General features: G+C 36.7%; 1 pseudogene; it reads right to left on the reverse strand.

Moving 5' to 3' along the window:
- Positions 1-303: 303 nt before the first annotated feature.
- On the reverse strand, positions 304-3002 carry LOC112322592 (ATP-dependent RNA helicase DDX24 pseudogene; annotated as a pseudogene).
- Between the last annotated feature and the right edge of the window lie 8743 nt (positions 3003-11745).

Raw genomic sequence — 11745 nt, forward strand, 5'->3', positions numbered from 1 at the left:
ACTCTACCTCCTAGACTTTGAGTGTCTCTTTTTTTGCCTTAACAGGTGTTTATTATTATTATTATTATTATTAATTACTTACCCCAGGTAGCAACAGTTTATCTATTTACTTTTGATACTTTCATGGAATGACCTCTGCAGAATCACTTCTCTACCATGAGAACTAGTCAAATTGGATGAAAAAAGGAAACATTTTATTTTTTTTTCTGCTTCTACTGTTTTTAATTAAGGAAATCAAGATGAACATATAAGTTTGTAAACACTGAAATACAGAAATACATAATCTGCTGCATAGAATTCTTACTACAAAACAACAGACATCTCTCTGAGGTCACTCCTGTTGTGGGGGTAGTGTGTAAGAGGAGATGGACACTTTGTAATCAGGTTGACAGTGAAGTGAAACGAAAGGTGGAAGTTTTTCCATATAACCAGAGAACATGGACCCAATTGTGTGGTCACCAGCAGACTCTGACTTGGGGTCAGTTCATTTGCACTCATACTTGGCTGTGGCTCTCCCTGCTGCTTTTCTTCCCTTTGGCTTGGGCTGCTTCTTCTTCTGTTTGGAGAAGCAGTTCAAAGCAGACTCACCATTTCCTGGGGAAGGCATGAATGCAGGCAGCTTGCCAGACTGAGTGGATACTTTGTTTTCAGGTAATCTTTAAACAATGTGGGGAAAGTAAATGGCACAGCTTATTCAGGATCTTCATCTGCTTTTGTGTCTGATGCTCTTCTTGCTGGTCTGCTTTTCCTCCTTTATACATTTTTTCATCCATCTCAGTTGCAAGGGTAGCTGCTGCCTGCTCACTCCAAGAGTTGTGCAGATAAGCTGGGAAGTTCCGATACTCAGCTTTCTGAATCTGTTGAGCTAACTGGATTTGCTCCTTGACTGCATCCATGTACTTTGTCTGCACAGGGAACAATGGGATGTCCTCATCTTTCTTAAGGGTTTTGTAAAACATCTTAAAATTGATCATGTCCTCAGACTTAATTGGTATCAGGCTGAGACCTTCATTGGTGGCACCAGCAATTTGACCACTTCGGTAAACATTGATCTCTAAAGTGCAAGAGACCTGGTAAAGGATGACATGCTGGGCTTTAAAAATATCCAGGCCCCCAACTGCCACATCTATTGCCAGGAAAACACAATCTCCCATATGGGAAAACTGCTCCAGGTTTCTGAGCCTCTGCTCTGGTGCATGTAAGCATGTAGGGGCAGTGGCATGATGTTTAAGACTTTGAGGAACCCAGGGAGGCATTTGATGAAGGAGATACTATTGGCAAACACTAAGCTGAGGCCTGGATACTGCATCAGAAAGTGGTACCAATATAAGTCTTTCTCATCATTCTCACAAGAAATCTTGGTCTCTTTCGGTGTCTCCAATGGCATTAGGCTTGCCCTCATGCCAATCTTCTGCATGGCGAGGTCAAGTTTGGCAGTTTTGTCACTTTTCTTTGTGTACTTTCTATGAAGGATTCAATCACAAGCTCTAGGTACCAGAGTCACTGTGGCAGAAAAAAAGAAGTGTGTTTGTCTCTTTGGGTGTTATTGGAAGTCCCTGAGCATTTCTAGCAGCTGTGAGAGCTCAGCAAAGTGTAGTTTCTCATCCACCTGGTCAGCCTCATCGATCACCAGGCACCTGAGTTGTCGAAGGTCACTCAATGATTAACTAGCTCCCACAGGCACCCCAGAGTAGCAATCACAATCTCAGGCTGGTGGCTCAGCATCTTCTGCTATTTCTGCATCAACACTCCACCAACCAAAATAGCAGTTTTAATTCCTATAAACTTGGCCACATCATCAATGTGCTGTTTGACCTGGATAGCTAGTTCTTGAGTGGGAGTCAGAACAAGTCCGAGTAGAGGACACTTTGGATATAATTTACAGGTGACACTTTTGCTATCCAAAAGTGTAGCTTTCTAGTCTGCTCTTCATCAAACTTTTCCCCTTTGTCTGCAACCTGTTTGGGGATGGGCTTCTCCCTGATTAGGGAAGAAGGTCCTTCCCCAGCAGCAGCATCACAGAAGGGCAGCACCAGGGCACCAGGTCTGAGATGACAGCTGCAGTCTTGGCTCTTGCCTTGCTGGGTGGTGCTGTAGCCTTCATTCCAGCCTTACTGGGCAGTGCTTCACCCTAAATTCCAATTCTATCAGAAGAAGCTCAGTTGCAGCCTTGCTTGGTGATCCAGTCTCACTAAGTGGCACTGCTGTGTTACTTAGAGCTGGGATAGACTTCTTCACCTCTGCCGTAGTGCTGAATGAATCGTTGGAATGGCAAAGGCAAGAATTTTCGCACTTTCTGTCTCACTAGCCCCAAGGATGTTCAGTTTGTCATGGATGGCAAGTGCCAAGGTCAGAGTTTGAACTGGTGTAGGTACAGAGAAGCCTCAAACACTGAGTGCATGGAAAATGGGCTTGGGCACAAACAGATCCTTTCAAGCTGAGGCATCTGCCTTCTGGTCATGCATGCCAGGCGTCCAGGTCTTTGCTCTTCATGGCACCTTTGGAGTAGCACCTTTGGAAGGCTTCAGTTTTTTTTCCCTTTGTTTTTCTTCTTTTTTGGAGTAATCTGGGCCTGACTTCCTGATGCCCTTTCCCCTCCTCTGGATCAGGACAAACTGCGCCATCTCCCTGGGGCTCTGGCTCAGCATCTCTGACCTCAAACTCTTTCTAGGAACTGGGTTCTTCAGTTTCTACATCTTTACTCTTCTTCAGCTTCATTTTGAGGAGCTACGTTCTCCTTCTTCCTCTCCTTCTTACATAGCCTAGGCCTTTCTCTTCTTGGGGTCTTTCTTTGAAAAGAGACTGGAGGAAATCTTGGCAGGGGAGACCAACTGGTAATCTGTCCTTCCCTCAAAGTATACAGGTTATCCATCTGTCCATCTCCAAATATATTGTATTTGGTCAATCTTTACCTGCTTCCATTTTCCCACACCCTTAGGTCCCTTCATCTTAAATTTGCCATGGCTTGGTGAATTTGGCCTTGATTTTGTCTCCGACTTCATGGTTACGTATCAAAAGAATCACTTACGCAGCCCACAAGTAGGTCAAAATTTATAAACACAGTGCTTTAAGAACCAGTTCTGCTCTGCTCTCTCCAGAATCAGGGGCCAGAATTCCACACTGGGCCTGCAGGTTGCTTTCTTCAAGAGTACCATCAAGCCAGACAGGGGATGGGACAAAGGCAAGTAAAAATGCAACAAATTTCTCTTACCATTTGTAAGTTGTTCATTTACTTGTTTTCTTTTAGACCTTTGACAATTTTCCAAATAAAGTTAATTCTGACAATTATTGCTCCTTTTCAACATTTCTGTGCAGGGGCTCACCATTTTCACTAACATCATCCCAGGAGCTTTTATATTATTTAATTCAAAATTACCTACGGAACATATTCTCTGATGATCATATCTACAAGTTTAAAAGCATTCCTATACTTTCTGCACTCCTTATAAGACTTAGAATATTGTTGACCCTATGGCAGATTCTCAATAAAATACTGGGTAATTGATCCAACTCTATATTGCATGTTTTTCTCTTTAAGATATAAACTTATCTGTTTCTGCTTTGCTGTTTCTGCTTTTTTATGTATTGTTTTCTAACTCTGCATGGAAGCCAGAAACCCCCAGAAGCTGTCTTTTCTTTTTAATCATTAACATAAACTTTTGAATAATTACTGTACATTACAGGCCAGCAAAATTATTTGCAAGATATTAAATATTTTATACTTTGTGAACCAATACGATTATTGTGGCAATTACTCAACTTTGACATTGTAGTATGGGAGCAGTAATAGAAAAAAAGCTAACCGAATGGGTATGGCCATGTGCTAATACCTTTATTTATAAAGACAGATTGAATGTTGCACTCTACCTATAGTTTGACGACCCCTGCTATAGTTTGTAGATACTTATGGTCCCAGCTCAGTTGATGTTTCAGTATTGACCCATTCTCAGCTATGGCAAGTTAAATTCTTTTAAAACTATTTTTTTGTTTATTTATTTTTAGAGAAAGGGAAATAGAGGGGAAAGGGAGGGAAAGAAACACTGATTGGTTGCCTCTCACATGCACCCCGACCAGGGACTGAGTCCACAACCCAGGCATGTGCCCTGAGAGGGACTCCAACCAGCATCCTTTCACTTTCCCGACATCACCCAACAGAGCCATTCCAGTCAGGGCTGAAGACATATTTGAGTGGAAGAAAAAGATAAACTTGTATCAGTTCTTCTTCTTTGTGTCTATTTAGTAACTTTAATGTCAGAGTTGCCTCCCATAACCTGATTTTTTTTTCTAAATTTTGGAGAAAAGTAAGAGTGACCCTCTCTCATTTTATTAAAAAAAAAAAAAAAAACCTTCCTTTTAAAACCAAATCATATGATGATGTCTTTCATTTAAAGATATTGATTCTGAAAAACATTTAAGTTATACACACATGAAAGTTGAGCCTAATTTATCTATGGATAAGCTATTTGTTCAGAAATATTTAATTCCATAGAAAACATTTACACACTTCAAAATGCTCTATCTATACTTTTTTTTTAATTTATTATTCTTCAGTTACAGTTGTTCTGCCTTTTTCTCCATTGCTCAGCCTAACCCCAATCTCTCCCACTCCTGCAGTCAGTTCTTCCCATATGTCTGTCCTCTATGCCCACAAGGTCTCTATTCATGTTCCTTGGCTTGCTTCTTCCCTTTCTTTCCCCCTTATCTCCCTTTCCCACCCTGGTCACTGTCAGTTTGTTCTTTATTTTCAAGTCTCTGGTTCTATTTTGCTCATTTGTTTGTTTTGTTGATTAGGTTCCACTTATAGGTGAAATCATATGCTATTTGTCTTTCACTCCCTGGCTTACTTCACTTAGCATAATGCTCTCCAGTTCCAGCCATGCTGTCACGAAGGGTAGGAGCTCCTTCTTTCTTTCTGCTGAGTAGTATTCCATTGTGTAAATGTACCACATTTTAAAGCCCTTCAGAATTATATTTACATAAAATATAATTTATGCTTATTCTATTTTATCTGTTCTTACAGAATTTCAAAAACTGAGTGCAGTGAAACCATTGTTAAGTGTATTTGACTTATACTGTGCTCTTAAGAGGAACAAAATTGCATAATTGTATTTTTTAAGGAAGCTTTTTATTTCAGAGTATGTTAGTTCCAATTAATGGAATATGGAGGTTTTGAAATAAATACATTATAGAATACTAGAATTACATGCAAACTCAAACTGATCTTTATACATTACATATCCACACATACCCATGATATCCGCTCAGCTTCATAACTCACAGATTCTTAGAGGGCCGGTCACAGGACATTTACATATAGATGTTTTACAGACAAATGTTGGAAGTCTAAGTTCTTTTGTTATTATTCTTAGGAAAACAGAATGGTAGATTTTGTCTCAATTCAAAAAATAAGATATTGTTGATTCTGTATGTCAAGTAACAAGTTAGAAAAATAGACATGATATCTAAAGACACAGAATGAAACTTAAGATTAAAGCCTCTGGCAAGACTTCTTATTTTATTACAAAAAGCACCAATAAGACTGTGATTATGCATAACAACTGTTCTCTGTGGTGTGTCTGAAGTTGTGCATGGTGGAAAGTGGTATTACTGCACTACAAGTCTTCACTCTGTTTTCCATTTAACGGCACAGCTAGTAGCCTTCAGATCTCTAGATTCTCCCAACATCCCAATGTGAGATGTCTCACATCCCACTTCAAAAAAATATATACCAGATAAGGCAGGAAAGAAATGTTATCTGCAGCCTCAATTGGAAAAACTACAGATTTTGAAGAGAAATGAAAGTGGCTGTTTTCAACTGAATCAACGTTCTGTTTTGGTCTCCATGATAACTCCTCCACTGGCCCTCCCCAAAGCAGGCTCTGCCAACTTGAAAATTTCCATACTCTGATATAACAATGAAAGTTTAGTTTAATACTATTATTTCCTTTGAAATAAAAACTAATTTACTTGTTGAACTTCATATTAAAGAATAAAAAAACATATTTTGATTGTGTCACAGACTTATCATTATTTGTTCTCACAAACCCTGAAAACTACTTACTGGTCCTCCCTCTAGTATTTCCCACGCTCCTCCTGCATATTGTTCCACGATGGAACACCTCTAGGTCCACGCCCATGAGGCAAAAACCTTAAACCTTTGATATTTATTGATCCACAATTCTCAAATGCAAGTGTCTTATTTATACTGATAGCTAATTAATTTGATAAAAATAGTTGGTGTTTATGGGTAATGATCAAAATTGGCTTCAGTTATGACCTTCTAAAAGCAAATACTATTTTATTGTGGGTCACCAAATCACAGTCCAAAGAACTGCATACAAAGGCAAAACCAATAAGCACTAAAGCAGATGACAGCTGACATTTTATTCAATAGCTCTCAGAGCACACTACTCAGATTTCTAAATCAGCCATTTCAATGCATTATCAGTACACTAATAATACCTTGAAATATTTTTCCCTTGCAGAAAATAAGCCCAATAATACATATTCAATTTAATCACTTACCAATATGTGAAGCTATTGAACTATGTGAAGCTACTGAATTATGAATATTTGTTGGTAATGAATACATGGGAAGAAGAAAAAGCATTCCAAGCTGAAAAATATCATGAGCAAAAAGTATACATGTATGCACGTATGTGTACACATATGTATATATATGCTTCTTGAAAGACTATTCTGTGGCTTTCAAATTGATCCTAACAGCTGTGATTCAATCATTTCACTTTCTGTCCATACATTCCAAAATACAACATTTCTATTATTTTCCTCTATTAAGCCCTTAATAAGATTATGTAATCTCAGTTTTCTAAGTAGGAATGTCTAAAACAGCATGCAATTGACAGTGTAATAATTGTTTTTAAAAATTAATCATTGGGGGAAAACATTCTGGGACAGTACAGATGACCTATAGATGGAGCTACAAGATGAAAATGAGAATCAAAATATTGAGCTAACTGGCTGCCTAACACTGTTGCATGGAATACTCTTACCTTTAGCAAATAGTTACCCTCAACAAATTACAGTAGACATTGGCAAGCTACATCCCACCGGCTGTTTTTGTGTGTCCTGTAAGTCAAGACTGGCTTTTAAATTTTTTAAGAATTATTTTAAAAAAACAGAGAAACATATGATCAGAGGCTATGTGGCCCTAAAAGCTTAAAATATACATTGTCTTGCCCTTTACAGAAAAAGTCATTGACCCCATTACACAGTGAAAGAGAGTTTGAAATGATAATTTGTTTTCACTAAATCCCTCCTTTTTTATAAACTGTTAAAAGGCAATGGATGATAGTGCCTCTGTAGCCTTACTCAACTGCCACTTTCTTCCCAGGAGAGTTACTTACCAGTTTGGTAAAAAAAAACTTTACTAATTATAACTAGTTTTGTAACATACAGTTATAATATGAAGAATGGGTATTCTGAAAACATTATTAAAGGATAATTTTTAAAAAATTAAAACATGACTTGCATAAAAATAGGAAGTAAATTGTTTGCCAAATATTTTATTCAACTTATTAATTAATAAAGGGGCTCATAAGATGTTAAAACCTGTTTAAAGTATATTTCAGTGACTAGATATATATTGGATACTTAATAAAGGAACTAGAGTTTAACTGAGAATAATATTGCTGAGTTAGATTCAAAACTGGTTAATTTTGTACAGAGCAAAAAAAGTAAGGTTTTGAATTCTCTTTTCTATGAGAGAAAAATTATTTGTATCTCAACTGCACAAAAATCGTCAAACTAACATGTAACTTATTTTAGTCTGGATCCTTTAATCAAGACTCTTAATAGTCTCCCCTGTCTCACAATCACAGGTAATCTGTCAAAAATTGTTCATAATTATAATAAAGAACTGGCTTTATTATGTTTGGCCTAACTCTTTAGGGAGAGCAAGAGTGTTAATTAATCATAATCACCTCCTTGAGTTTGCTCTTCAAATTCTATGGCCAGAAAATTAACTTCTGTCTAGAAATTTTACTCAAAAATTTGGATTGCTCTTCTAAGATCCTCTGTTATTTTCTCTTCTATCCCAAGATTGAAAAACCAAGCATAGAACACTCTTCCCATCAGATATCACTGAACTTCCTATACAGATTCACAAATCTTCCCTCGATGGCCACAGAATTGGCCATGGTTCCTTGCTTACAAGAAAGTAGCCCCATTACTATCCCTGAGACTGAGATCCTCTAAGCTACGTTCAACCCTACCCCCTTTTAAAAAGACTTTTGAAGGCACTGACTCCACATATAATATCAACACTTTTTCTTAATTGTGGACTTGGCATATTTTATTGAATGAGAATAATTCTTAAATATGATCCTCTAGATATGACCTCAATTATACAATTAATTTTTCTAATTACATCCTAGTTAAAATGGGAAGAGGTTGTTATAGAACCTATGCAAATAATATATTACATGGAAATAAAGGAACTGGATCAAAGTATTTGTTTTTAAATTCTGTGAGGAATGTCGATGCGAATTAGATACCAATGAAATTGTTTCCTTTTATTTTGTAAAAAAAAGAATCCAGTAAACTAAACATTAGAGATAGTTTAAAAAGAAACAGATGTCCCATTTATGTATGCATAATAATAAATCATTGAAGATAATCACACTATTTTGAACAAATAACCACAATAAAGCAGTCCATTCAGTTCAGTTTAAACAATAATTATTCTGTTCAGTCTTGAGTCAGAAGCCCTTCATTAAGCACGTCTGCTTCAGGAATGAAAGGACCCTAGAATCCTAACTTGATCTACTAATAAAATCAGAAAGTAGTTTGAATGATGTCAGCTTGGGGACCAGAGCTCACATATATATAGTTTAGAATAGCTAGTACGTAAGGCTCTGAGATTGTGCATCTTTGTCAAAGACAAAAAATCTAGCTTGTTATTTATGGCAGAGCTCTCCTCAAACATCAGAGAGAAGCAAATATCCACTTGAGAATGGAATTAAATGACTGTAGTTACTTTATTAAGTAAACAACAATTCAGAATAAAGGAAATTAAAATTCCTTCTTGGGATGCAGGATATGACTATTTCATAAGGGTTTGATCAATAGTTCTTCTTAAGGTAACAACTATAAACAACAAGGTCATTGCCAGATCTCCATGGCCTTTCCAAAAACCATACAATAACAAATATTTATATTAATAATATTTTATGTGGAGATAGGTTTAATTTATAACTGGCTTGGAAAAGTTCTTCCTTTATCTCTTTTATTACTGAGGAAGCCTGGATAGCCAGTGGTGTGTTTTGTTGTTGCTGTGTTTCTTTTTAGACAAGATAAGAGCGGTGGAATTTCTGACACCCGGCTTAAGGTTCCAAACTCCCCTGGCAACCCGAGTTAGTTACTGATGAGTTACAACTGGCCTAACCGGTTTGATAAGCCTTGCTTAACTACTTGAAAACTCATTTTAGAGCTTTTTCAGTGATGTCTCAAGGCTGCTCACACAATCCAAAGGTGGGAGGTAAACCAGAGACTCACCTGTGCCCTGTGTGCTCAGAGAAGGGGCCCTAGGGAATGTGAGCTGCAGAATGTCTCTCATACGTGACTATATCCTTTTTCTCTCATTGCATCGCTGCACCACAGTCTTTGTTTTTAAATATAACCCTCTTAAGAGTGTACTTATTTATGGAATTTCCTCACAAAACTAAAAATGGAACTGCCCTTTGACCCAGCAATTCCGCTGCTGGGATTATACCCTAAGAACCCTGAAACACCAATCCAAAAGAAGCTGTGCACCCCAATGTTCATAGCAGCACAATTTACAATAGCCAAGTACTGGAAGCAACCGAAGTGCCCATCAGCAAACGAGTGGATCCAAAAACTATGGTATATTTACACAATGGAATTCTACGCAGCAGAGAGAAAGAAGGAGCTTATACCCTTTGCAACAGCATGGATGAAACTGGAGAGCATTATGCTAAGTGAAATAAGCCAGACGGTGAGGGACAAATACCATATGATCTCACCTTTAACTGGAACATAATAAATTTAAAAAAAAAAAAAAGAAAGGAAACAAAATATAACCAGAGACATTGAAGTTAAGAACAATCTAACAATGGACAGGGGGGAGTGGGGAGGGGACAGTGAGGACAGGGGATTACAGGAACTACTATAAAGGACACATGGACAAAATCAAGGGGGAGGGTGGAGGTGGGGGAGGGAGGGGGGTTTGGCTGGGGTGGGGTGGAGGGATAGGGAGAAAAGGCACACAACTGTAATTGAATAACAATAAAAAATTTTTAAAAAGAGTGTACTTATGTATTTTCAAATATTCAAATTGAAGAAAATAATACATTTTGCATAATATTTTATCTACACAATGTTATCTTACAGAAGGTTGATGAAGATCTCTTCTGAAGTGACAACTTTTCACATATACCTATTATAATGGTATTGAACTAATTATGAAATTTGGGACATACTCAAAATCCATATTATTGCTAACATGCTACTCTTAGCAAATAAAATCTATATGATTTTCCAGGGAACTTTTGAGAAATCTCAAAGATCTTTTCAGGTGTAAAAGACATTCTGAATATCTTTTTCTAATTTTAGGGACCAGCCTTGGGAACTCAAAGCATTATCAAATGGGACTTTGTTACTTAGTTGAAATAGAATCAGTATTGATTACCTATTTAATTAAAGTGTCATTTAAACATACAACATAGTAAACCATTATGTGATTATAATAAATATCAGCTCTTTCACAACTAAGGAGACTTTTTTTTAATAATCAAAACATTTCTAAGTCAATTTTATGCAGAGAAAATTATTCTAGTGAGATCTGGATTATTTGTTACTAAACCAAAGAAAATTAAACTCCCTTCCTTCATATCTTTTAAAACTTGGAACAAATAGTTAGGTTTTGTCCTCACTAGGATCTTTCATAATCTAGAACAAATTGATGATTTAATTAGGGTAAACTTACTCTCTGATTCCCTGAAATAAAAAATCTCATCAACCTACCTAAGCATATAGTGGTAATGTTCTGTCATATTGAATTTGGACTCCAATATCCAGGTTAATAATAATTTTAAATAAAAGTAAAAAATATTTCACAAAAAAATAAGAGGATGGTAATTGAAAACTTTCATATACAAGCATTTTATAAGACCCACAAAGCTCACACTTTTCTAGAGTCACACAAGTCACTTTATAAAAATGAACACATTTAACATGATCCAAAATATACTCATCTATAAAAAAGGAGAAAACATATATAAACCTATTATTATATTTAGTAATTAGTGTTTCTATATTCAGAAATATTAGTTAGAAACTAAGTATTAAATGATTAGCCATTAATTCATTCAATTTAATATTATTATAAGATTTTAAGATATCTAGAGGTTTGGGAAATTATGTTCAAGGTGATACATAGAAAACATGACTGCTTTGGTTTGAAAAATCATCAGAATTATCATTCAATTTAGTTGGACATAAATGTTTTTTATAGTTTTATTTTTTCTTTCTTTTTTCCTTTTTAGTATTTTATTATTTATGCTATTACAGTTGTCCCACTTTCTCCCCCTTTACCCCCCTCAACCCCAGCCCACACCCCAGTTCCATAGTCAGTCCCTAAACTGTTGTCCATGTCCATGGGTCTTTCATATGCGTTCTTTGATCCCTTCACCTTTTTTCAATCAGTCCTCACCTTTCCCCTCCCCTCTTACAGCTGTCAGTCTATTCCATGATTCCACTTATAAG

Source organism: Desmodus rotundus, chromosome 10, assembly GCF_022682495.2.
Source record: "Desmodus rotundus isolate HL8 chromosome 10, HLdesRot8A.1, whole genome shotgun sequence".
Lineage (NCBI taxonomy): Eukaryota > Metazoa > Chordata > Mammalia > Chiroptera > Phyllostomidae > Desmodus > Desmodus rotundus.